Source organism: Suncus etruscus, chromosome 8 (assembly GCF_024139225.1).
Source record: "Suncus etruscus isolate mSunEtr1 chromosome 8, mSunEtr1.pri.cur, whole genome shotgun sequence".
NCBI classification, from domain to species: domain Eukaryota; kingdom Metazoa; phylum Chordata; class Mammalia; order Eulipotyphla; family Soricidae; genus Suncus; species Suncus etruscus.
The window spans coordinates 66,452,829-66,458,958 of record NC_064855.1 but is presented as its reverse complement, the minus strand read 5'-3'; positions in this window follow the sequence as shown (position 1 = coordinate 66,458,958).

Genomic DNA, 6,130 nt, shown 5'->3' with positions numbered 1-6,130 from the left:
CTCAAGGAATGATAAAGGATGCTGAGATTGCAACCAGGTCAGCTATATACAAGGCAAATTCCTTACACACTGTATTATCTCTCTGATCTCCCTGGCCCTTAAGTTGTTTTCTTGCTTAAAACCTTTGTATTGTATCTTATTAAAGTAGCCAATCCAGTGAATGCAGATTTGAGCTGAGGATTGCTTGGCATATTCCAAGCTCTGAACTATCACAACATGATACTTTTCACACCACCAATCTCTTCTTCATCATATACCTGACTTATATAAAACATAAATTATATGATAGATACAAAGCATCAGGTGATATATACTTTAATACAGGTGGTTCTTACATTCTGGATCTATATTAGATCCCTGAGAAACTCAAAGTTGATACCATTCAACTGTATTTTTATATTTCCTTCCTCCTCTCACTCAATTTCCATCTAAGGATTTTGTTTTTATTTACTTATTTTTGTTTGTTTGGGGGCCTTGCCCAGCAATAAATAGGGGCTACTCTTTGCTCAGTGCTTTGGGATTTCCTCTGGCATTGCTCATGGGGTGGGCCATGTGGCAGGCCACCAGCCCATTGAACTATCTCTCTTACCTGCATATAGATTTTATCTCCTGGAAGTCTTGCATAAAGTCCCTTAATTTATATTATTAATGTGTTGTATTTATTTATTTGGTTTTTGGGTCACACCTGGCAGCACTCGGGGTTACTCCTGGCTCTATGCTCAGAAATTGCTCCTGGCTGGCTCAGGGAACCATATGGGATGCCGGGATTCGAACCACCAACCTTCTGCATGCAAGGCAAACAAATGCCTTACCTCCATGCTATCTCTCTAGCCCCTATCAATGTGTTTTTAACTCCTCATGTCCCAGGAAGCAGGCCCAACTACAATCAAGAATACTGTTCTCAAATGCACAGAATCCAGAGTCTTTAAATATAAGAATCTGATACCAACAATAGCTAAAGTGTGAAAAAGTTTCACCAGGACCTTGAGAATGACTGGAGTTGGATAGACTGGTATGCCTGGAACTCAGAGTCTGTCTTATGCCAATAAACTTCTAGGGTGAGGCCTTTTTGTAATCAGGTCAAGGAGTTTTTCTCCATTTTCCCATTTTTCTGGACCTATGCAAACAACGGCGATTGCCACTATCACACCTTTACTATATTTTTTTACTCTTATCCTTTAAGGAAAAAAAAATACAACTTACTGAACTTAAAAACAAATAACTGTAGTAGAATGCCTGTCTTGAATACAGGCAGGGGATGGGAAGGGGGAGGGGGTAATGTTACACTGGTGAAGGGGGGGTGTTCTGGTTATGACTGTAACCCAACTATGATCATGTTACTTAAATAAAAAATATATTAAAAAAAAAAAAGAATACTGTTCTCTCTGAGTGATCCTCATTGTTTAAGGCTATCTTCTTTCCTCTTCTAATAGCACGTATGTTTCAGAGATAAAGATATGATCATAGTTAAAGAGCTGCACCTTAACTGAGGAAGTAGTTCACTTTCTATGCATAACCTTTTCTTTTCTTTTTTGTTTTTTTGGGCCATACCCAGTGGCTCTCAGAAGTTACTCCTGGCTCTGTGCTCAGAAATCACTCTTGGCGAGCTGGGGGACCATATGGCATGACAGGGATCAAAACCTGATCAGCGGTTTGCAAGACAAACACCTTACCCACTATATTATTGCTCCAGCCCTACATAACCTTTTCACTTGGTTTATTTTTCTAAGTCATGTACAGTTTTACATAAAATGCATGTTGTTTTTGTTTGTTTTGAGGTTACACCCAGCAGTGCTGAGGGGTATTCCTGGCTCTGTACTCAGAAACCACTCCTGGCAGCCTGAGGGGTCCATATAGGATGCCAAAGATCGAACCCAGATCAGTCCTTGGTCATTTGTGTGCAAGGCATATGCCCTACCTTTGGGCTGTGCTCCTGCCCAAAATGCATTTCTTATATGCTTTTAGAAATTTGGTGCAGTTATTTTCATTTTCACACTTAGTTCTCTCCTACCTGTCTACTTCTCCTTTCCATTCTCCTTCTACTTCCACACAAAATACGCCACATATATTATCAAAAAAATATGCATCTAGCCCTATTATTCTCCATGCTTATGAAATTATACAAAGAAATGTCAACATTTATTATTGCACTTTTCACCATCTTTTTCTTCTTGCTTAACAATGCTTCATGGAAATCTCTTCAAGTCAGTTGGTTTGGGTTTAATTCAGTTTATTTTTATGACTTAACAAATTTATTAAAAGTCAAATTGATGTTTTAAAACAAAGTTGTTTTTCTATCTTAAGGCTCTTCTAGAACTCTTTTAAATGGTCCACAGGAGGATTGCTCTAAAATATGCCCTTGATATTTTCCCAAGTTAACAGATATCTGCCTTGCCTACCAGGACTTGCCAAAGTCTTGTTCCTTGCATTGTATATGGCTTTGCAACTCATGCCTTTTCATCAATGATCTTCAAAAGCGGTATCAGAAACAAACAGCCCCATACGTTCAAGACTCAAGTTCACCGAGGAAACAAAAAAATGATTTTATAATGGCTAGCAAGCTAGATCTGAGCTTTGTCCAAACACTTGCTTCATAATTCAGGTATTATTTTTAAATAGGGTGTTGTTTTGTTACAACAAATAATGATGCAGTAGCATCCAACTCTGTGTGATTCTATAAAGTAGGATTTCATCTCCATGGGTTCAAATCCCATGTGTGGACTGGTTGCATCAAAAGGCATATGAATTTTTAATTTTAATAAAAATTATCTTCATTTGAAATAGCTTATTTCCCTAGAGTCTTTCTTTTGCTCCCTCAATTTCCTACAATTCTCCTCTTTCCCATTACTCTGTTATAACCTTTCTCTTATTTTCTACAATTAAAAGGCTGAGATGTTTACTTTAGGTCTAGTTTCACAGGCTACATTATAAGTCATTTATTCTGATCTATGAGATACAATAACTATTTAAAAAATTAAAGACCACGGCTTTTAAAATCTCAATAGGAAGATGCCATCTTATGCAGGGGATCAAGTTATTAAGAATGTGACTATTGGAATATTATGTGATATCTTTCTTTCTTTCTTACTATATTTGAACAAAATTTCTGTTCACAAATGCCCAAACACTATGGCAACTGAATATTATCAGTTGCAAATGTGTGATCCCTGCCAATGTTTCCTAGGTAATTCATTATATGAAATCCATTTCCTGAGGCACTCTCTGCCCCCAAAACCCACTCCAAGGACTACTTAGTCCCTTGACTAGTATTTATGGAGCTATTCCTCTGTGCCAGGCACTTAACCAGATGGTGGGCATAGAGCAATGAATAGATGTACAATATTCCACTCAGTCAGAGCTTCTCTTCTAGCTTAAAGGAAACAACTTAAACAACTAGTTACAGATGTATTAGGAAATATTTTTGGTTTGAGGATCACATTTCACAGTGCTCCCAAGGCTACTCCCTGATCTTTGCTCAGGGACCATCCCAATAGTATTCAGGAGCCAACATGGTGCTAAGGAACAAACCTGGGTTCCCACATGTAAAGTGTGTCCTTGAACTGGTATGTCCTTAGATAATATTTTTTACTGTAATAACATACACAAAGCATAAAACGTGCTTATGTCACTGTTAATATTTTTATTAAAGCAGATTATAGTAAAGTTTATGTTCACTATAAATACAGTGTATTTAATAGGTATAATACATATAGGTATACATTTATATAAGTAAAAGTACAGTGAAATACAGTGAAAGCAAATTTAACAAAATTTACGTGTGTATGAGTGGCTTTAATTAGTGCACCTTTCGGCAGAATTATAAATGCCATCCCTCTCCTTAGTGCTTTTGATCTTGCAAAACTGAACCTCTGTGGTTACTCCCTCCATCTTCCCTTTCCCCTGACTTCTGCAACAAGCATGGAGCATGTGTATGTAATCCATGGAAGTTGTGGAACCATGTTGCCTTTCCATTTCTGGCTGGTTTCACTTAAAATGTCCTTTAGTGTGTTTTTAATTTTTAACCACATTCTTTCAATTTGGGGGGGGGGCACAACCAGTGGACACTCATGGGTTACTCCAAGCTCCTGTGCTAGATATATGATAAAAATGTAATAGAAATTGAATAGAAAATAGAAATTGCTATTGTCACTTGCTGCCTAGTTATTTGAGATTTCTCTACTACTTCCTCATCTTGCAGATGATTCTTTTTTTGTTTGTTGTTTGTTTGTTTTCGGGCTACACCCAGTGATGCTCCAATTTAGATGACAATGTGTATCTTAAGCCACCTAATGTTCAGAAACAAAAGTATAAGAATGATCTTACTAAACCTTCTGACAATGATTTTCACAAGTTTATTGTTACTTTACTCTTTCTTTCTTCTTTTATTTGAAATTTCTTTCCTCTTTTCTTTAATTTTTTTGTCTGTTTATTTGTTTGTTTGTTTTTTTTGGGGGTGACATCTGGAAGCACTCCTGGCTCTGGGCTCAGAAATTACTCCTGGTAGGTTCAGGAGACCATATGGGATGCCAGGGATTGATGCCATTTGGCCTCATGCAAGAAAACAAATATCCTGCCTGTTGTGCTATCACTCCAGACCCTCTTCTTTTTTTCCTTTCTTTCTTTTTCTTTTTTTTTTTTTGTTTTTGTTTTTGTTTTGGGGGCCACATCTGGTGGCATTCAGGAGTTACTCCTGGCTCTGCACTCAGAAATTGCTCCTGGCAGGCCTAGGGGACCATATGGGATGCAGGGAAGTGAATTCGGGTCTGTCCCAGGTCGGACACATATGCAAAGCAAATGCCCTACTGCTGTGCTATTAATAACTCCAGCCCCTTTTTCCCTTTTTTAAAATAATTTCTCCTGGAAACAAATGTATTATGATTAACTATGTCAACTCTGTAATATATGGGAGAAATAGCATGAAGGTAAGGCATTTGCCTTGCATGCAGAAGGTCGGTGGTTTGAATCTCGGCATCCCATATGGTTCCCCAAGCCTGCCAGGAGTGATTTCTTTTTTTTTTTTTTTTTTTTTTTGTGGTTTTTGGGTCACACCCGGCAGTGCTCAGGGGTTATTCCTGGCTCCAGGCTCAGAAATTGTTCCTGGCAGGCACGGGGGACCATATGGGGCGCCCCGGATTCGAACCGATGACCTCCTGCATGAAAGGCAAACGCCTTACCTCCATGCTATCTCTCCGGCCCCAGCAGGAGTGATTTCTGAGTCTGGAGCCAGGAGTAACCCCTGAGTGCTCCTGGTTGTGACCCCCCCCCAAAAAAAAGCCAAAAAACCAAACTCTATAATATATGATATTTAAATAAAGAAATTTATATATAAAATATTTACATATTAAAAAGAGATTTATATATAAAAATTATATTTAAGAATCAATAAAGATAGCCCAATGTGCTGAGAGAGTATGCTTTGCACAGAGAAGGCATAAGTTCAATCTCTGGCATCATATGATTCCCTAAGCACTATCAAGAATAGTTTTAGAGCATGAAATCAGTACTAGGTTCTGAAGACCAAAGGGTAGAAAAAGTGATTTAAATCTCCACCTGATGCAGAGCTATATGTAAAATCTTGCAAATAATTTTTCACATATACTTTTCACTGGACACTCTCAGACACAGTAAATACATGCTTGAACTACCCCCCTTTTTTGGGGGGGTCACACTGACAGTGCTCAGAAGTTAATCCTGGCTCTATGTTCAGAAATTGCTCCTGGCAGGCTTTGGGGCTGTATAGAATGCCTGGAATTTAACTTAGTTGGCCGTGTGTAAGGCAAATGCCTTGCCTGCTGTGCTATTGCTTTGGCCCTTGAACTATTTTTTAAAATGATAATCTAGTATTTCTTCTCAAAAACTATGCCCTTTCCTCTCCTGACTTCCATCTGTTGAACTATAAACTATTTTCCTTATCTGTAGATCTAGCAGCAGGGAAAAAGCATTTTCAAAATGTCTCTGCACACTGTTGTGGTCCAGTAGGCTGGGAGCTAAGAGAATAGAACCAGGTAAGATTCAAGATGTTTTACGAATAGCTCCATGGTTGGGGCCAAAGTGATAGCACAGCAGAAAGGCACTTGCTTTGTATATGGCTAACCCAGGTTTGATCTCAGGTATCCCATATGGTCCCCTG